The sequence below is a fragment of the Globicephala melas genome, chromosome 12 (genome assembly GCF_963455315.2).
Source record: "Globicephala melas chromosome 12, mGloMel1.2, whole genome shotgun sequence".
In the NCBI taxonomy this organism is placed as follows: domain Eukaryota; kingdom Metazoa; phylum Chordata; class Mammalia; order Artiodactyla; family Delphinidae; genus Globicephala; species Globicephala melas.
Window position 1 is genome coordinate 36,018,715 of NC_083325.1, and position 22,094 is coordinate 36,040,808.

General features: G+C 41.1%; 1 protein-coding gene across 3 annotated transcripts in view; it reads left to right on the plus strand.

The window, feature by feature from the left end:
* The window catches only part of PELI1 (pellino E3 ubiquitin protein ligase 1), a 149,540-nt gene that overhangs the window by 11,549 nt on the left and 115,897 nt on the right, over positions 1 to 22,094 (plus strand). For 2 of the 3 annotated variants that reach the window (XM_060309568.2, XM_070046870.1), the window contains exon 2: positions 13,870 to 14,002. The exons of the other annotated variant lie outside the window; for it this stretch is intronic. The gene's annotated coding sequence lies outside the window, so the exon portion shown is untranslated. The remainder of the gene's footprint in view (positions 1 to 13,869; positions 14,003 to 22,094) is intronic. 3 annotated transcript variants of the gene reach the window in all.

A 22,094-nucleotide genomic window follows, 5' to 3' on the forward strand; every position in this document is an offset into this window, starting at 1 on the left:
CAGGACTATGTGCTTCCTTGTTCATCTCCAGCAGGAAAAAGAATAAGTTGCCCCCCTAGAAATGGAATATAAATTTTCAATCAGATTGGGCCAATATAAGAGGCATGCCCATCACTGGATCAATAGAGTTGCCAGGGGATTGTCAGGCACATATTTTTTTCAGCCGATCTATAACCCCCTCTAAGGATGGGGGGAGAGGGGGTTTCAGAACATCAGCATTGCTTAGAAAGGAGAAAGTGGAGAGTGGATATTAAGTAAGCAAGTAGCAGTGCTGAGACAACCAGGCCTGAGAGGACTTTGGGGAACCTAGGAATCTTCTCTGCCTCCATCCCTAAATCTCTGCTTCTCTCTCTTTTAATTAATTTTTTGGCTGCATTGGGTGTTCGTTGCTGCACACGGGGCTTTCTCTACTTGCGGCGAGCGGGGGCTACTCTTTGTTGTGGTGTGCCGGCTTCTCATTGCAGTGGCTTCTCTTGTTGCGGAGCACAGGCTCTAGGCGTGCAGGCTCAGTAGTTGAGGCACGTGGGCTCAGCAGTTGTAGCTCGGAGGCTCTAAAGCACAGGCTCAGTAGTTGTGGTGCACGGGGCTTGGTTGCTCCGAGGCATATGGGATCTTCCTGGACCAGGGCTCGAACCCATGTCCCCTGCACTGGCAGGTGGATTCTTAACCACTGAGCCACCAGGGAAGTTCCTCTGCTTCTCTCTTTGACTCTGATTCATTGTTCTTTCCCACTGTAGCCTGTTTTCTTCTACTTCTCCCAACACCTGCTGGAAAACAAAGCTGCCAGTAGCTCATGTGTTTACTACTATAGTCTTATACTCCAAAGAGACTAATCTCTTTTTTTCCTTTTTATTTTCAAGTTCCTGGGGAAAGCTTTTGATTGGCCCAGGCTGGGTCAGGGGCTCATCCTTCAGTCAAAGGTGAGGTCATGGGGCTTCCCTGGTGGCTCAGTGGTTGAGAGTCCACCTGCCGATGCAGGGGGCGTGGGTTCGTGCCCCGGTCCGGGAAGATCCCACATGCCGTGGAGCGGCTGGGCCCGTGAGCCATGACCACTGAGCCTGTGCGTCCAGAGCCTGTGCTCCGCAAAGGGAGAGGCTACAACAGTGAGAGGCCGCGTACCGCAAAAAAAAAAAAAAAAAGGTTAGGTCATGTTCTAGAGCTTGGAAACTCTCACTATAACTAAGTAGATGGTGGCAGAGAGAGGGTCAGTTCTGGAAAATGGTGTCGGGCAGATGAGCCAATAGGTGTCTGCTACAGTATGTTTATTTCTTCATGTGAGATTAAACAGTCCATTATTTTCCATTATAGGTGATGGTGTACATGAGGATTAGTTTTCATTTTGAAAAACATAGACCCAAAAGAGCAGTCATTTAAACAGGATAGTTTATCTTTGTTTCATATAAAGCTGCAAAGGTAGGCAAGCTGGTATGACATTTCTGCCCACTCATCTGCCGTGTTGCCCTTATCTTCATGAGCCAAGATGTCAGTGAGAGCTCCTGCTAGCGTGTCCACAATTGTAGCAGCAGGATGGAGGACGGGACAAAGAAAGGGCAAGAGGTACATACCAACTGTCACTTAAGGAAAGTTCCAGAAGTCTCCATATAAAACTTCCACTCAGTCCTTTGCAAAGGAAACTGGGAAATAGCCTTTTTTTCCCTCTGAACAGCTACATGCCCAGCTAAAGAATCAGGGGTTCTATTACTGTGGAAGAGAGGAGAGCACATATTAAGGGACAAATAGCATAGTGATCATGGTCTCTGTATAGTGATTATTCATTTTTAGAATACACAGGCTTTTAAGCTAAAAAGGTTTGTTTTCAACTCGAAGAAAAAAAAATAGTCCTCATTAAGAAGCATAAAGGAGAGTTTAATAATACAACTCGTGTCTTGTACACCATAATTGAAATTTAAATGCATTAAAGTAACAGAAAAATATACAAAACACAGCCATTGTTTGCTTGTGCATATATGACCTTTGACTAAAGGCAAAGCTGTGTCCTAGTGAAGAACTATCTCCCAGACTATGACAACCAGTTCATGTCATTTTAGACAAAATTCTGTGGAATTCTGTAACTGCTGTTACAGATTAGCATTCCTTAAATTCAGACTCAAACTTAGAAACATGAAATGCTGAAACGCTATTATTTAAGCCCAGGAAGCTTCTCCCACTGGCTAAGCTATCAAGATGGAAATATCCAAAATGACCAGGTGTATTTCCTCAGCTGAAAAACGGGTTCTCAGTTCTACTTGCTGTGATGATAGCTTGAGACGGCTTCATCAGAAGATTTGTAACTTGCCTTTCAAATTATGATTGATGGACCTACCCTTTTCATAGCCAGTTTCCATGGAAAGGAGATTCAAATCATATTTTCCATGCTGCCATGGTCTGTCCTTAGTGGTGACTGTACAAGCCTGACTCAGTTCACTTAGATTTAGAAAACAAATGAACAAAGCTTATGTCTCTTGCTTGTGAATGAATGGGGAATAGAAAAAGGGATTCTTTTAGTACCTGAAAAGTTCCATCAAAACCAAGCTTCACTGAAGAGGGTGTACCAGCATTCAGGGCAACACCCTTCCTGCAGTCAGGGAGTACAAGAGCATGTACTCAAGTATTGTTTGGTAACAAGAATAGAACATTATTCTGAACAATAAAGTGTTATTCAAATTCTACCAAAGTACACAGATGCTGTAACATGGTAATTATTCTAAGAAAGAGTGTTTAATTTAGAAATTACCTAACCTTTTTGGTTTCTATTTTTGATTCTGTTTCTATCTATTTTCTATTTTTGATGACATTTGTAATCTAAATTAGCAACCTGTGTCTCTCAGGCTTTTACATCAAACACCAAACCTGATTCGCAATTTTATTTTAGGATCAGCAACCCATTTATTAGGGTTCAGTCTGTCTCAGAGATTTAAGGCCAGTCTAGGCCCAGGTAATCTGCAGATGAAGGGTGGAGAAGCAAAGGAATTAGTGCCCTTATCTTCAAGCAAAGCAGAAGAGTGACCATGTCACCATTGGACTGGCATCCCCCCTGTGCTGCTTCTAGATCTCTGGGCAAAAGAGGAAGTCACAGAATGGCTGATGTTTGCAAAGTGTTGAGACTTTGGCCTCTCCCTGTGAACCAACAAAATACCCATAGTGTAGCACAGGGCCTGGTACAGACAGATGCTTGAAAAATTATTGCCAAAAGAATGAATTAATAAGTGGGTTTGCAGAGGATTTAAAACTTAGGTACAACCAACATCAGACTGATTAGTTTATTGGCTCACAAATGATCATAATGGTTAGATGGAATTACAGGTAGTTTTTTTAATTGTCCAAACTTCCTATAATGTTATCATATTCCTATAACTGTCGTATATTCTTCTAATGCTTTTGTTTAAAAAAAAACAGTAATTTCAAGCCCTAGTGTTAAAAATTGAGTGATGAATTTTGATCTATCCAAACAAAGTTACTTTAAGTAATAGGACTGCCATTATAAATAACAGACAATTGCTTTTTTAAAATATAAATCAATTATTTAATCATAGTAACAGATTCTATCTATCATATGCATAGCACAGTTATAGCAAATCCACTTAAACCTTCCCTGGAGTGGGGAAAAGAGCATGGGTGAAAACTAGAGAATAAAATAGCATATATTATTTTGGGCCTTCCATTGAGAAAGACTGTGAGATGAATGACCCTATTTTAACCTCTGTACCCACCATGTTGTCATTTATGAAGTACCCACCATGTCGTGGTTAGGTTTACCAGGAAACACTCAAGAGCAACCTCAGAAATTTTGTCATTAGTACATGTAGTCTGCCTCATACTACTGAGAAAAGTACTTCTTGAAATGTCTCAAAAAGGGAAGTATTAATATAAACATGTAACAGCTATGGTGGCCATCAGACCTCGACCAATGGTGTCATTGCTTTTACCCACAAACCAACTTGCTGTGAGAATCCTTCCCACTTTCATCGGAGAAAACAGATCACATGAATTTTAAGGCCCTTCACAGTACCATGAACACTATGAGGCCTGTCCAGATGGGAACTATGAATATTATCGTTCAAAGACAATATAGAATAAATATTGAGGAGCTGTTTTGACCATGAGCCCTGATAAATTCTATCCTTCACCTAAATGCTTTCTGATGTCTTCCCAGCAGTAACACCCAGGTTATTTGAGTATTTAAAAGGAGGCTTACCAAAAAAGAAGGGATAGAAAGACAAGATATTTTATCAAGTTCTTCAAAAGCAACAGTTGAAGTGAACAGACTGTTGTGGGTGCTTTTAATTTGTGAGTTTGTGAAGTTATATGCTCAGTTCTGTCATTAAGAAGTAAGAGACAAAAATCCCTTTTAAAATCACTGAACCAACATGGATAGGGTCTTTACAGACTTTTCTCATACCTGTAATTTCTGTCTCTGAAGATTTGAATTTTCATTCATTTAAAAATATTTACTGATTTCCTACCAGGCAGCTAACACTGATCTGGTGCTTAGAATACATCAGTGAACAAAATAAACAGATCCCTGTCCTAATGGAGACTACATTATAGGTGGGAAGCAGAAAATAAACCATAAATACAGTAAGTGATTTCAATAGACATTAGAAGGCATAAATGTTATGGAAAATGGAAATAGTAAACCAGGGTAAGAGTTCAAGAGTGCTAGATGTGAAGAGGGAAGGAAAGTTCAGTTGAAATAGGTGGCAGGGTGGCCCCATTGAGAAGGTGAAAACCTAGGGAACATGTGAAGAAGGTGAGGGGGCGGGCCATGTGGCCATCTGGGTAAAGCTTTCCAGGCCAAAGGTCTGAGGTGTTTGAGGAACAACAAGAAGACCAGCATGGCTGGAGGGGAATGAGTGAAGGTGAAGTTAGCAGCAGTTGAGGCCAGAAAGGTGATGAGGAAGCAGGTCATCTGGGTTGCATAAGCCTTTGAGGGGACTTGTTTTACTCTGAGTGAAATAGGACACCATGGCGAGGTTTCTGAGCAGAAGAGTAGCATGATCTGACTTTATTTTTGAAGTATCTCTCTGACTGAATTCTTGAGACTAGCCTGTAGTAGAAGCAAGGGGCAAGGGTTAGAAGCAGGGCGACTTGTTAAGAAGTGATGGCAGTTATCCAAGAGAGAGATGACAGTGGCTCAGACCAGGCTAGGAGAGGTGGAGGTGGTGAAAAGTGGTTGGATTCCATATATATTTTGAAGGAGGAGCCAGCAAGACTTGGATGTGAGAAAAAAGACAAAAGAAGAGTCAGGGATGACTGTAAGGTTTTTGTTCAGAACTAATTAGGGATAGAGTCGCCATCCACTGGGGAGGTGTAGACTGTGGATGGGGCAGGCTTTAAAAGGAAGAATGGGAGTTTGAGTCTGGACTTGTTAAGTCTGAGATGTCAAGTCGGCAGTTGCATAAAGGCCTGGAGTTCAGAAGAGGAGTCTGGGCTGGAGATACACTTTTGGCAGCATGTAGATGATATTTAAGGCCATGAAACTGGGTGAGATCACCAAGGGAGGGAGTAAGGAAGAGAAGAGGCCTAAGAAGAAGACCCTGCAGCTCTCCAGGATTATAAGGTCAGGGAGGAGAGGAGGGACCAGCAAAGGAGACTGAGAAGGAATGCCCAGTGAGGAGGAGGAAACCCAAGAGAGGGTGTGTCCTGGAAGCAAAGTGAAGAAACTGTTCCAGAGTAGAGGGAGAAACCAGCTATGTCAAATGCTACTGACACACACCTACGCTGAGGCCTGAGAAATGACAGATGGACCTATAAAAGTACAGTCATTGGCATCTCTGAAAAGAGCAGTTTCAATGAAGCATTCATGGGAGACACATGTTTGGAGCAAGTTTTAAGAGGTGATAAGAAGAGAGACATTAGAGGCAGCAAATATAGATAACTGGTTAAAAAATTTTGCTTAAAAGAGTACAAAGAAATGGAACTATGGCCCTCATTTTTCTGAAATGTTTATTCATGTATTAATATGAAAAATTAATAATTTCCAAATTAATGCCCTGTTTTCTTTCAAGCAGGCAAACGTGTCCTAAACATGGTTATTTACTATGGAGTTATTTAACAAACTATTAATATTACTCTTGGTATAAGGTCATTTCAGAGATTATAAAATAATTTCTGCTATAAAAGACCCTTGATGCGTAAGATCCAGCAATCCCACTCCTAGGCATATGTCTGGAAAAGATGAAAACTCTAATTCGAAAAGATACATGCACTCCAATGTTCAGAGTGACACTATTTACAATAGCCAAGATATGGAAGCAACTTAAATGTCCATCGATAGATGAATGGATAAAGAAGATGGGGTATATATATATATATATATATGTATATACACACACAATAGAACACTACTCAGCCATGAAAAAAAGAATGAAATAATTCTATTTGCAGCAACATGGATGGACCTAGAGATTATCATATTAGGTGAAGTAAGTCAGACAGAGAAAGACAAATATATGATATCACTTATATGTGGAATCTAAAAATAATGATACAAATGAACTAATTTACAAAACAGACTAACAGACATAGAAATAAACTTATGTTTACCAACGGGAAAAGTGGGGGAGGGATAAATTAGGAGTTTGGGATTAACAGATACACACTACTATATGTAAAATAAACAACAAGGACCTACTGTATAGTATGGAGAACTATATTCAATATCTTGTAATAACCTATAATGGAAAAGAATCTGAAAAAGAATGTAAGTAGGTAGGTAGATAGATATAGATATACATAAAACAAAATGAGGAGACAGAGGAATATGTTCCAAATGAAAGAACAAAATAAAACCCTAGAAGAAAAACCCTAATGAAATGAAGATAAGTAATTTACCTGATAAAGCTTTCAAAGAAACAATCATAAAGATGCTCACCGAGTTCAGGAGAAGAATGGAGGAACTTAGGGAGAACTTCAACAAAGACTTAGAAAATATAAGAAACAACAAATCAGAGCTGAATAGTACAATAACTGAAATAAAAAATATGCTAGAGGGAACCTACAGCAGATTAGATAATACAGAAGAACGAATAAGTGATCTGGAAGATAGAATAATGGAAATCACCCAACCAGAACAGCAAAAAGAAAAAAGAATTTTTTAAATTGAGGAGCATTTAAGGAACCTCTGGGACAACATTAAGCATCATAACATTTGCATTATAGGGATCCCAGAAGGAGAAGAAAGAGAGAATGGGATAGAAGACTTACTTGAAGAAATCATGGCTGAAAACTTCCCTAAACTGGGGAAGGAAACAGACATCCAAGTACAGGAAGTACAGAGAGCTCCAAACAAGATGAACTGAAAGAGATGCACACCAAGACATTAAAATGAAAATGGAAAAGGTAAAGATAAAAAGAGAGTCTTAAAGGCAGCAAGAAAAAAAGCAACTAATCACATACAAGGGAAACCCCATAAGACTGTCAGCTGACTTTTCAGCAGAAACTTTACAGGCCAGAAGGGAGAGGCCGGATATATCTAAAGTGCTAAAAGGAAGAAACTTACAACCTAGAATACTCTGTTTGGCAAGGTTATGATTCAGAATTGAAGGAAAGATAGAGTTTCCCAGATAAGTAAAAACTAAAGGGGTTCATCACACCTAGACAGCCTTACAAGAAATGTTAAAGGGTCTTCTTTAAGCAGAAAAGACCACAACTAGAAATAAGAAAATATATGAAGGAAAATCTCACTCATAAAGGCAAATAAATAGTAAAGGCAGTGGATCAGCCACTAAAAAGCTAGTGTGACAGTTAAAAGACAAAAATAGTACAATCAACTATAGCTACATAGGTAGTTAAGGGACACACAAAATAAAAAGATGTAAAATATGACATCAAAAACATAAAACATGGAAACGGGAATAAAAACGTAGTGCTTTTAGAATGCCTTCAAACTTGAGTGACTATCAGCTTAAAATAGACAGCTATAGATACGGGTTGATATGTATGAACCTCATGGTAATCACAAACAAAAAACCTACAGTGGATACACACACACAAAAAGAAGGGAATCCAAACATAACAATAAAGGAATCCATCAAACCATAAGTGAAGAAATTAATATCAAAAAACCAACAACATGACTAAAAATTAGGCAGAAGATCTGAATAGACGTTTTTCCAAATAAGACAGATGGCCAACAAGAACATGAAAAAGTGCTCAACATCGCTGATCATCAGGGAAATGCAAATCAAAACCACAGTGAGATACCACCTCACACCTGTCAGGATGGCTGTTATCAAAAAGACAGGAAGCAGTAAGTGTTGGTGAGGTTGTGGTAAAACGGGAGCCCTCGTGCGTTTTTTGGTGAAAATGTAAACTGGTGGAGCCACTATGCAAAACAGTATGGAGGTTCCTTAAAAACCTAAAAATAGAACTACATAACATCCAGCAATTTCACTTCTGGGTATTTATCTGAAGAAAATTAATTCAAAAAGAACTCATGCCCTTATGTTCACTGAAGCACTGTTTACAGTAGCCAAGATATGGAAGCAATGTACGTGTCCATCAATAGATGGATAGATAAAAAACGATGTGAGATATATATATACACATATGAGATCTAAAAAACAAAACAAACAAGCAAATTAAAACAGAAACAGACTTATAGATACAGAGAACAAACTGGTGGTTGCCAGAGGGGAGGAGAGTGGAGGAATGGACAAAATAGGTGAAGGGGATTAAGAGGTACAAACTCATCTATTTAATAAATAAGTCACAAGGATGTAATGTACACATAGGGAATATAGTCAATAATATTGTAACAACTTTGCATGGTAAGAGATGGTAACTGGACTTATTTTGGTGATCATTTCATAATATATAAAAATATTGAATTATGTTGTACACCTGAAACGAATATAATATCTCAATATAAATAAAAAATAAACACATAAATAAGGTTTACTCTCCTCTCCCACAACAAAGCCATAACTAGGAATCAGACAGACCAGTATCTGAGTCCCAGTCTCTCAGATTACTTACTAGATGGCTTTGGGTCAATCATTAACCTGCCGGGGCCTTGGTTTCCTCACTGGTAAAATAAATGAGAATCATTCTGTCTACCTTCATGGGTGAAGGTCAGGTCCGTTAAGGCAGGTAAATCACTTGGCAACTAGTAAACTCTCAACAGTTGGTAGCTATCAGAGTTCACTATTTGGATGAAGAGGATATGGTCAGGAGCCCTCCTAGGCAGACCCTGGAGAGGAGATGCTGCAGCAAAGTGTGCAGTGGGAAAGGGGTGTCCAAGCCGACCCTTGGGACCTCCCAGGATCTGCCATATCAGTCCTGGTACTGCCCTCCAAACCCTCACCCTCACTCATAACTCCTCTGGTGGAACTGAAAGTATATGGAGAACTTCGCAAATGTCAACTGTGGCTAATAATCTATCCCACTGAGAAACTCATAAAAGAAAACACACACATACCTGTGCACACAGAGACAGTAATCTAGCTTCAGAGCAATCAAGAATGTTATTTTCCCTGGGCCAGAGCAGGGTCAGAGATATTCTGGGACCTGTCCTCAGGGGAATTATTTCTAAGGACCTTGATAAAATGTACAAAGCTAGGACAGAAAATAGCAAGGTGAAAAGCAGCGGTTAGGTAGAGGGTTCTCTAAGAGAAACAACTAATTAATTGGTTCAAGTGGAGCTTCTTTTATATATTGATTCCTACTCCCAGGTCAGCAGCATCACTTTCCAGGTGATGTGAAGATGGTGAATATACAGCAAAAGGGCCTGGCAGGTATACAGAGCTAAGCTAACAACTGTCGGTACTGCCCGTAAAATATTTTCACTCCTGGTTTTGGGGGGCTGCTTCTATACAGGATCCTTTCTACTACTCTGCTGGTAATAGCACCTCAGAGATCTATGAAACAAATCTCAAGTTGACACATTTGTAGCTGAATGAATATAGGCTTTGGGGTTCCACAAAATTGGAGCTCTCCTAATACCAGCCAGGAAAATGTGGCTAAATTACCTAACATCTCAGAGCCTTGGTTTGCTCATCTGTTAAATGGGCCTTAATAAAGCCTACTTCTCTGGGTTTTTGCCAGGATCAAATGAGAAATGTATGCAACACCCAGCACCATGCATGACACGCAGAAAGCACTCAAGAAGTGGTAGAGTATTACCATTAAGTAAAAGGACTGATGATTCTTTAATGCTTTCTTTTAACAAGAGTTTCCATCCATCCCCAACAAAGGAAAGCTACTCTAATAAACCAGTCATTCATGTGATTTGTGATTTCACTGTCCAACCCAAGTTCCTGTGGAATGTTTAGTGTAATCCAGTTGAACCCTCAGTAAGGTCCCTGGGCCTGATCTTCAAATCCAGTATCACTATGGCAAAGAACCGGAAGAGGAGAGAAGAGTAACATTGTATCAAACATGCCCGCTTTCCTTTTTCCTAAAGCCTGTTTGTCCCCTTCTCCCGATGGCTCTTCAGTTCCCAGAGAGCAGAAACTCCTGGGAAACAGGAAGTAGCAAAGGCCTGTGAGAAAATCCCCAGACGAAGATCAGCAATAAATCTCTCCCAGCAACAGTTTGGTCAGAAGAGGGAAATTCCCCACCAGCCCTCAAAAACAGCCCCTCAAGAAAGCTTAGAGGAGGTTAATTTGGGAAATCCCCTCAGAGGCAACAGAACAGAAACGGAAATCTGCTGCTTAAGAGATGTCTGAAAGGAGTAAGCCAATTAGTGGCTGTCTGGGGAGTGCTCTGTGTTAAGCCCAACTGCTGCTGCTACCCTGCTTCCACCTTTTCATCCTGATCCTGAGGGCAACCCTAAAGGGACCCAGTTGTCAGAGCCACTTGACACCCACTCTTCCCAGATTCCCGTCCCGTGAGGCCCCCCTGTAAACTCTCCATACCTACGGTAGAATATCCAGCCACCGTTGTCATTCTGAGTTTCCTTTAGAGCCAGGAAGCAACAAACCCTGGGGTTTTACTGAGTTCTAATTTGAATGTGGCCTTGGGGTCACGTCTCTTAGCTGCTGCTAAGCTCCTGTCGGGGAGGAATCCTTCCCACAAAGAAGAAAAACAGAATCATAGAAACCTTGTCCCTTTGAAGGGCTTAGAATGGAATGTCCGCTGATGAGTGGGAGAAGAGAAAGTATATAAACACTGTTGGAAAGGGGCCTGGGAGGGAGGGGGACGGGGACTGTCGGCTTATGGCTCACTGATCTCTACGTGCACTTGAGGCCCACGTCCCAGCTCACCACTAAGCATGCCCCTTCCCGCAGGACTTCCACTGGGTGTTTGTTTTTTGTTTTAATTTTTATTTTATACTGGAGTATAGCTGTTAATCAACTATACTCCATTGGGTGTTTTTTTTTTGATCTGTGATCTTTTTTTTAATTACTTAATTTATTATTTATTTTTGGGTGCATTGGGTCTTTGTTGCTGCGCGCGGGCTTTCTCTAGTTGCAGCGAGCGGGGGCTACTCATCGTTGTGGTGCATAGGCTTCTCATTGCAGTGGCTTCTCTTGTTGCAGAGCACGAGCTCTAGGTGCGCGGACTTCAGTAGTTGTGGCACACGGGCTTAGTTGCTCCGCGGCATGTGGGATCTTCCCAGACCAGGGTTCAAACCTGTGTCCCCTGCATTGGCAGGTAGATTCTTAACCGCTGCACCACCAGGGAAGCCCCTTGATCTGTGATTTTAAATGACCGTTTCAGGAAGATGACAAAAATGAGATTTTAGTAGAAGAGAGAGGAAAGTAGACTTCATGACAGCTGAAACTTTCTTTACTGTATACTTACCCCAAATAGATACAAAATTTTGGAAAAGAGAAGTTTTTTAAGGAGTAAGTACTTTGTGTTTAAAATCCTTTAAAATATTATGCTCCGCTAGAGTATGTGCCCTTTTATGTAGTCAGGACACACCATTGTATGATTCACAATTACCGGTTCCACTTTAAAATACTTTTTGGCTCCTGGAAAACTACCCTGCCAAAAATCACTTTCCTGGTACTTTCAAACAAACATGGTTCTTATTCACTTCAATTCATGTGGCTTTGTTAAGATTCTTTTTCCAGAAATTGTAAAGATTCTTAGCCACCTACTTTTCTCCATGCTTGGAATAAGCCAGAAAACTCCTTTTTGGGTTTGCATGTTTTGAAGCAATTAGCCTAGTCTTTAAATTCATTCTGTACACAGAAATAATAATTACAGTAGTTCCATTGAAATGATTATCCTACACTTGAAAATTCTAGATAGTCAACATACCCTCAAGAGGTATTATTCCATTTTTTTCATTTGGGAGCCTAGGAGGTATTTAATTCTCACTTTCTAGCAAGGCCAAAGAATATTCCTGATTTCAGGGTAAACTTTTCATCTGTTCTCAGGGCTACTGTAGTTAAGAATGTGAAATCAATTAAATGATGTGCGTCAGCAAAAAACAGCTCTTTAATGCAGGCACAGATGAAACAGATTCCAACATGGGTCTGAGAGTAATAAATAAACTAATAAAAAAGGAAACCAGGGAGCAACTTTGATGGAAGTAAGCTGTTTGCCTTTGCCCTAGAAAGTTTATAGTGTTTTAAACAATTGTAAACATGTCAGTATACATGGATACTGTTTCCATAGCAGCATAGCCACAGTTAAGAGTTTCTCCAAACATACCCAAAAGGAAACTAAAAATAGCTTGTCTTCAATATCAAAATACGTACATATACATATTCAGACAACAGTACACAAAGTAATGTATAATTAGAAGTTCTGCAGACACCAACCTTTCACAAAAGCACATCGCAGGTGACTTTAAAAACTAATGAGTTCAGTACGTATAGGAATGGGAGAGAGACCAAAGAGTCCAAGAGAGGGAAAGACGCCACCTTGAACTCTGAGATCAGAGGCTCGTGACCCCAAATGCCTCCAATCGTTGCTTTTTCTGCTCCACCTGACACTTCCCTGGCCCCCAAGGGCTCCTGTGTCCTATTTACCTTTGGCTCCTATAAAACTGGGGTTGAGTGTATGATACCTATTATTATCTCCATTTATGGCAGGATTCTCTCATCTTCTTAAGTTTTCTAGCCAATATATTTCATCCTCTCAATAGAGATTGAACAGTAGTTGCATTTTAAAGAATAATGTAAGACCAAATGCCACACTTTCGCAATGAACTTACTTCAGCTGACATATAGAGACAGGAATAGTGATTCCAAAATGAAGACAGTGTGTCAGTATACTTTTTGCAGCTTTGCGGTTTGTACTTTTTATTTATAGTATATCCAAGAATTACAAGTATTTTAAAAACATCGTCTAGTGGGAAATAGTCTTGCTAGGGTATATGCAATTTGTCATCTAAGCTGGGACACTTTTGAGAGTGAAAGAGAGTATTGTTTATAATTACATTGGGGAAACAGGTGTAAACCAAGACTGCCTCAGGCAGGCCCAGACAAATGGTCACACAATATTACACCCAAGAGTATAAGCATCTTGAGGGCAGGGATGAGGTAGGTTTATTTTTGTACTTCAGCACCTATTGCAGTGCTTTATACCTAGAAAGAACTCAATAAATTCTTGTTAAGTGAATGACTTTTGTCATTGGATTATATTCTGTAAAACTTTAAAAAGTATTTTTATACATAACACTAAGCTGGGCATATTTCTTTTTTTTAGTCCACAGTCTATGTGTCAGGGTTAAATAAAATCCAACATAGCTCTGCAGGTGAATCTCTCTTCTCCATCATCCAATCTTCTCCTTGAAAGTAAAGAGGATAAAACTGGAAAAGTAAAATATACCTATGAGTCATAAAAAATAATTCTATCAGTGTGGGATGATTTATGAAAGCACTGAAGGAGGTTTAGAGTATGGATTCAGATAAGAAGCAATTTCATACTCTACAATGGTTACTATCCTGGTTTCCTTTTCTCTGCCAGGAATGTTGGCCACTAGGGAGAAATACAGAACAAGTATCAAATGAGTACACTCCAACTAGGACGGATGCTGTTTGTCTTTCACAATGAGGAGCTGGGAGGAGTACTAGCCATTGGTGAATTCCCAGGAGTAATGGTAAGAGCCTCTTCGCCTTCTGCCAGGATCTCCCAGGAACACAGGGAATGTCTTACACAAGTCACTTTCCACTTGATGGACCCCCAGTTCTTGGCTTATAAGCTGCATGAAAGGATTGCTGTGGAAAATAATCATAATATTCAAGAGAAGCACTTAGCAGTCTTCCTGTGAAAAGCACTGTAAGTCTCCCTACCCCTCCATGGAGAGGCAGCAGAGTTTGGGAGGCGATAGGGCCTATCTTCGGGACCTCAGGATCTCAGACTCTGCAGTCTTACTGTTTGTTTGTGTTTGCAAGCCAGATTATCCTACGGGATGTTGCCTAAACTTTTTGGGCTCCGGTTTCTTCATCTTTCAAAGAAGGAAAATAATAATTGTACCTTCTTAAAGGGTTGTTTGTGAGGGTTAAACAATATTCATGTAAAATACCTAGAACATAAATGTCAGCTATTGTTTCTATCCAGCTCTATGTTTCTTTGGCCATTTGGCAAGAGTTCTACTGGAAAAAAAATTTAATTAAAGGCACACATTATGCTTTTATGTTTCTAATCCAAAGAAACCCAAATGTGTGTACCTAGTTCCAGAAGGAATCTTCGAGGCCTAGGCCACTTATAGACTCGATCCACATCCTATTCTCATCTCTCTCCCCAGAATTTGCTTGTTAACACCAAGGGGACTTTGTATTTTATTATTATTATTATTATTATTAACTAAATTCCATCAAACCCAAGCCAGTTTGTATGCTGGACCATAACCAGCCACTCCATTTCAGGGAAAGCTGAAAGCCTGCACCTAAAGAATGATATTTCTTCTTTAATATCTAATTTAGAAGCTAGAAAAACTGCAGAGAAGTGAGCTTCTTTACAGAATTATGTAAGGCTTTATATTTAATGAATTTCTGATGCCTGAGTGGAGGGGTGTGGGAAATGGGCTCTTTATATTAATCAAGCCATGTTATCTATGGAGAGTATGCCAGTTGGTTAAATAGAGCCAAATTCTGTTCTGTCAGATAATTATGGAATTTGACATTCATAGAGGTTCTTTTTTAATTCTGGGAATAAGAAATCTACGAACTCATTAAATTATGAAATGTTTCAACCCTATTATCCTAATACAATTACCCCATGGACTATACTGCCACAGGAAGTCTTTGGGACAGCTTCTGATGTTTAGAAAGACTCAACAATAGGAACTCAATTCATATAAAAACCACCACAGTGTGGTTTAAGAAATGAAATGAACATAAATCCATCTGATTTATAGTTACAGTTAATGATTCTAAGGAAAGATCCTGGTACTCACACTCAGCACCGAGTCTTCTTTCCAACAAATCTATACTGGTATTCAGAGTGCAGAAGGGCAGGGAATTCCCTGGCAGTGCAGTGGTTAGGTCTCTGTGCTTTCACTGCCGGGGCCGGGTTTGATCCCTGGTCAGGGATCTAAGATCCCGCAAGCTGAGCAGCACAGCCAAAAAACAAAAATTCCAAGTGAAGAAGGGCAGAGGAAACAGGATCCAAACCTGCTTAAGAATATTTGGGGGCAGGAGAATTGGCCACAATATCTGTCTGTTCCTTTTGAATAGCAATAGCAACAATTCATCTATCTAGCAGTGTTACCATTTATTGCTTCCTTAGCCACATTGAGGGAAATCTAATTATTTCCCACAAAATAGGAGTTTCTAATGAAACTTTTATTTTCCAATGCATTTAATGAAGGTCTATGAAGGTCTAAATAGCACCTAGATTATCTTAGAGTCTTTAGAAACCCTGACTTCTTCATATCCTACCTGAAATGTTCACATGCTAATGAATGGAACCAGCACAGTGGAGTGGAAGTTGTCAGGGCTGGGAGTTGGAGAAATAGAACTCCTGTCACAGTTCTGTGACTTATTAGCTATGAACTTGGGCAAGTCATTTGGCAGTGAAATATTGTTGGAGAACAGGAAATTGACATAATCTCAGAATGTTACCCCACAGAGTATTTCTTAATACTCTTTAGGAAGAAGGGTGCCTGTACAATGGAGAAATCTGTCAGACACCAGCTTAACCTAAGTGATCAAACTTAACATCTCCAATAATGGGCAAACTGACATTATGTGACCCCATTCCAAGCCCTTAGCAGACATCATTAATGGTTCTCAGCATGGTTTCCCATGAAGCCAGGGCACAGACTCAGAATCTCTCTCAAGACCATTGGCATCATCCTAGAGAAGGTGTTTGAGAACCTAAACAGGGTGCTGATGCTGTCCTGCAAGTAGTGGACATAGCATGAAGTGCTACTACCTCTGTAGTATTGGGGACCTCCAGGACATCTCCCAGGTGGCTCTGAGAGCCTCAGTAGATGAAGGATTAAAGATCCTGGGGCCTTGCAAATGGGACAGTCGAGATGTCAGACAGCTCTACCGTCTGGGGAGAAAATTGTGTGTATGTTTGTTTAATCCAAAAGAAAAAAAAGAAAGGGCTGTTATCAGTTGGTCAGGGCTGCCAAGTGAGATACAACTTATTTGCTATCAGATTATTTATGGTAACTGAGGTATCACATTTGAAGCCACTTCTTTGATTAGGGTCACACTTTCATATCCTACAGAAAGAAAATTTGCTGTGGGGAAAGTGGGCTGTGCCCCCACTCGGGCTTCAAAATTGTTCTCCAAAATTAAAATGTATTCATCTGAATACTCCCAATGGTGGCAAGTAGACATCTTTAGAGGCTGAATTTGTGCTTAAATGTCACCTTTCCCATCTAACAAACTGTTTTCTTCTTGTTATTTCTCTAGCTCAGCCCCTTGTTTCCTTTATACCACTTATCCCAAGTGGCAAGTATTTTTAAAATTTGTTTGTTAGCATGTTACTGTGGGGATGGATGTGGTCTGTCTTCCCTATTATGTCAGCTTCAACAGAGCAGGGACTATTTCTGTCTTGTACATCGCTGAATCCTCAACTTTTAACATGTAGCCTGGCACACAGGACACTGAATGGATATTTACTGATTAAATGAATCAATGGGTAAATGAATAGATTTTTTTTTAAAAAAATATCCCAAGTTATTTAGAGTTAAGTCTATGGAGAAGCAAAACAAGTAATCAACCTTCCATGTCATGGCTAAAAATTGAGGTGACATGCTAAGTATTTAGTCCTAAGCGGTTCACAAACCCTAACCCTGGCTCTAAAGGCAACACTAAAACAAAAAATTCCAAAATGCTTTGAGCAGTGCTTTGCTAGGATAAGTATGTGTCTTCCAATATGACTCTTTGAAGGATAAAAAGTAATTTGAATGTATAAGTTGTGTCATTTTTTTTAACATCTTAATTGGAGTATAATTGCTTTACAATGGTGTGTTTCTGCTGTATAACAAAGTGAATCAGCTATACATATACATATATCCCCATATTCCCTCCCTCTTCAGCCTCCCTCCCACCCGCCCTTTCCCACCCCTCTAGGTGGTCACAAAGCACCGAGCTGATCTCCCTCTGCTATGCGGCTGCTTCCCACTAGCTAGTTGTGTCATTTTTTAAAACAAGTTTTATTCATTGCCTCGGAGTCCTACATACCTTGAATATCTTACATAACACATGGAAAGGAATGTTCTCTCTATAACCCTTGCTTTAGAGAACTCTCTGGTTGTCAGCTGAAGCTCATGAACAAAGTGTTCCTTCAGTGCTGAGCAAGACCACAGCTGAATAGCAGATCAGATTAACCAACGCCACCATAGCTGTAATGACATCCTTAGAAACTTGAGAGTCCTCGCTGAAAGAAAAAGATCAATATTTAGTTTCTTATATGCCTTCTGGGCATTCCATCACTTTTATGGCCTCCTGTTCTGCCAGTTCTCTCATCTTGAACTTCACTTTGCTCTTCTGGGAAAATAGACTAGAAATAATAGTAATACCAATGTGAAAGCACTTTCAACAAATTATAAAGTTTGAATCACAATGCTTGTGCTTTGTTAACACCAAGATTTGGCTTCTTTAAAAAAATAAATCTTTTCCTGCTATATTTTCAAACCGATGTATTTTTTGGTATGAACTTTACTTTACTCTTTACTAACTACGTTTCAGGTGAAAGGAAGAAGCAAAAGTTACCTACTTATTTTATATTCCTTTAATACACTGAAGCCTGTAATACTAAGCAATGCACAGTCTAACTCTTGGTTTCAACTATTCCCAGATATAGATATTACACACTGTTGCCAAGGCTTCAACTCACACAATACTCCAATCTCCCAATTTTCACACATTTATTTTAATTTTTTAATAAAACAAAGAAGAAATTAAGACTAGTTTTGCCCACCAAAATATTTTGGAATTGGAGCTGATGGTGTCATTTGGGAGTGTTGCCGGTGGGGGTAATGTGATATAATACCCTGTGCAGTGAGGATCTAAGCCCAGGCCTAGTCACCATCCACCTTTTCTTTTTTTTTTTGGCGGTATGCGGGCCCCTCACTGCTGTGGCCTCTCCCGCTGCGGAGCACAGGCTCTGGACACGCAGGCTCAGCAGCCATGGCTCACGGGCCCAGCCACTCTGCGGCATGTGGGATCCTCCCGGACTGGGGCAGAAACCCGTGTCCCCTGCATCGGCAGGCGGACTCTCAACAACTGCGCCACCAGGGAAGCCCGACAGATTTTTTTTCAACCTACTGGAGCATGATTTCATTTTTTTCTTATGACAAAATTCACTTTTATTTTTTTAAATTACTTCTTCTCAGGAGCCTAACCATCATGCTGAGCAAGAGAGATAAGAGTGCCCTGCTGGAGGTGCCTGGGGATTAGCTAGTTGGAGCCCCTGGGCATTTGTATCACTTTGGCTCCATCACAAGCTTTCCTTTCTACCTGTAGTTCCCACATCCCATCCCACATACCCACCCAACATGCCTATCTCCAAGGGCCCTGGAGCTCCTAAATGACCCTACCCTTTTCTTCCAGTACTCCCAAAAGAGTCCAGCCATGTAAAGGGTACAGCCTCATACAAAAATGAGAAGTGGAAATGTTTCTTTGTTTCTACTCTGTCTGCATCCTCCTGGTATCCCTCTCCTGTGGCATTCCATCAGGGAGGAGGGGGCAGGCAGAGGCAAGTGGTTCTAGGGTTGCAGGAACATAGGAATCTTTGTGGGATCACAAAGATTCATCTTTCTTTGGGCCTCAATCCACCTCCCAGCAACAGTTCCATTATGGAAGGAGGATGATGAATTTTAGGTGATCTCGTAACAATTTCAGCCACACAAAATTTCAAACTCCCTAGACCCACTGAAACAAATTGGAATGGCCTCAAAATATTCAGGATCTCATGGTTTGGTTTTATTTTTGTTGTTGTTGTTGATACCGATTCTACTGATTCAAATAACAAGGCATCAGCTACTCAGAAGATTGCTATGTTCCTTGTCTGATAGTCTACCCCATCTATCATGTTCCAAAGACCAAGACGTAATTTTATTTCTTGATAGTTCAGAAGAAAACCATTAGTAATGATTTTCACAGGTTGCCTATTAATTTTCCCTTTTCACCTTGGGGTTATGCAACCACTAACACAGTTGTGTTTGTCTCCAAACCCCTGAATTTGCACATACAGTCATTTAGTTGCTTAACTACTCAAGTGGATAGAACAACAATTAGTCATTTACAAGCACAGATTTGTGAGTGGGAAGAGTGGCCTCACCAAAATTAGGGATGCAAATATATAGATTAAAATTGAAAATTGGCCTCAATTATCACAAATAGCTAGGTAGAAGTATGTAGTTGCTTCTGCAGTCAACTAATAACCTCTTTAGCACCGAATCCCCTAACTGACTGCCACCAACTCCCTAGCACAGGCCTCTACTTCAGCCATCTCTAACCTTCTGATAGTGGCCCAGATGCACAGGATATGGCCAGGAGCCCATTTGCAGCCGTAGCCCAGGGCTCCCAGAGAGTCACAGTCTGTCTTGCATCTTAGTGGTTTGTATACAGTTCTTCTCTCCCCTTCTAGATAATAGATTCCTTGAAAGCAGGATCCATGTCATGCTTTTCTTTCTATTTCCCATAACACTTCCCTGACACATAATCATTGCTTAATGTTTACTTGTTGATTTGAATTGGGTCAAGTCACAGATGAATCTGGGCCCAAACCTGCAACTGAGGCCACATTCAGATGGTGCTTTCACTAATTAAGATGCTGGACACCCACGCCGGATTTGCTAGGTCGGGTGCCTCCAGACTATTAATCCCCTCCCTGTATACCCTCCACTTCTGTCTTCCTTTTCACCAAAGATGCTGATGTCATTGGATCTTGCTTCTACTAGAAGAGGAACTCGAGAAGGAAAGGGAAATCTTTGTCCAGACCTCACCCTTAGCTTCCTTGTTTCCTTTCTTGGTTTCCATGTTGGTCGTGTGGCAACCATAGGAAAATGTTTTGGAGCTCACTGTGAGGTTCCTGAAAATGTGGGGAAGTTCTCATAAACCTATAGGCCTCCTCTGTAGTCTCTCCTTAACCTCATATTTGGAAGCCAAAAAGGTCACTTTGTTTCCTTCAGTTCTTCAGAAAACTGGAGCCTAAACCCAGACAGACCTGTAAGATTTCTCTACAGTGAGACTTTACAGATCCCAGTAGTATCTGGGAGAAAAACAGAATCTTGAACTTACAGCAAAGGAAGAGGAAGGGCACCCATCTGGATCTCACTCCTCAGTACAGAATAAGCAGGCTCGAGTCGGGTACCTCTAATGTCTTTTCCAGGACAGGAAGTAGGAGTCACTAGTATGGCCCACAGTGGCCATCGTAATGGAGCCACCATCACTGGTTGGCAGAGGTGGGGTTTTCAACCCAAGCTTCTGTGAACTAGAACAATCACATTTAGCTTCAGTTTCACATTATCCACTAATGTTTGTAATTCCCTCTAGTTATGTCTGTCTTTTCATTTAAAAAATCAAGAGTCACGCATTAGAGGGGCTGTGAGGAAGTAAGACTCCTTCACGTCAGCTCCCAGCAGGGGCCACCCAGAGGGAGCAGCTAGAGGCCAGGGATCCCACTGGTTACTTACAGCGGTGAAAGCAAGGGCCCAAGGAGGAGAGAAAGGCTTAGGGGTGAGGTGGGGGGAGGGGAGGGTGTTATGGGGACAATTAAGTAGCTGGCAGGAGGCCAGTTCCCTTTGTGGTTGTCAAAGTGTGGTCCCAAGAACAGCAGCACCAGCGTCACTGGGAACTTGTTAGAAAGGCAAATTCTCAGGTCCTACTCCAGACCCAGTGAATCAGAAACTCTGGGGGTGGGGCCCAGCCATCTGTTTTGACAAGCCCTTGAGGTGAGTCTGAAGCTAGTCAAGTTTGAGAGCCCCTAGATGTAGAAAAACTTATGGTTACCAAGGGGGAAAGACGGGGAGGGATAAATTCGGAGATTGGGACTGACTCATACACACTACTATATAGAAAATAGATAACTAATAAGAACCTACTGTATAACACAGGAAACTCGATTCAATACTCTGTAATGACCTATATGGGAAAAGAATCTAAAAAAGAATGGATATATGTATAACTGATTTGCTGTACAGCAGAAACTAACACAACATTGTAAATCAGCTATACTCCAATAAAAATTAATTTTTAAAAAAGTTTGAGGGGCTTCCCTGGTGGCACAGTGGCTGAGAGTCCGCCTGCCGATGCAGGGGACGCGGGTTCGTGCCCCGGTCCGGGAAGATCCCACATGCCGTGGAGTGGCTGGGCCCGTGAGCCATGGCCGCTGAGCCTGCGCGTCCGGAGCCTGTGCTCCTCAACGGGGGAGGCCACGGCAGTGAGAGGCCCGCGTACCGCAAAAAAAAAAAAAAAGTTTGAGAGGGCTTCCCTGGTGGCGCAGTGGTTGAGAACCTGCCTGCTAATGCAGGGCACACGGGTTCGAGCCCTGGTCTGGGAAGATCCCGCATGCCGCGGAGCAACTAGGCCCGTGAGCCACAACTACTGAGCCTGCGCGTCTGGAGCCTGTGCTCCGCAACAAGAGAGACCACGATAGTGAGAGGCCCGCGCACCGCGATGAAGAGTGGCCCCCGCTTGCCACAACTAGAGAAAGGCCTTGCACAGAAATGAAGACCCAACACAGCAAAAATAAATAAATTAATTAATAAACTCCTACCGCCAACA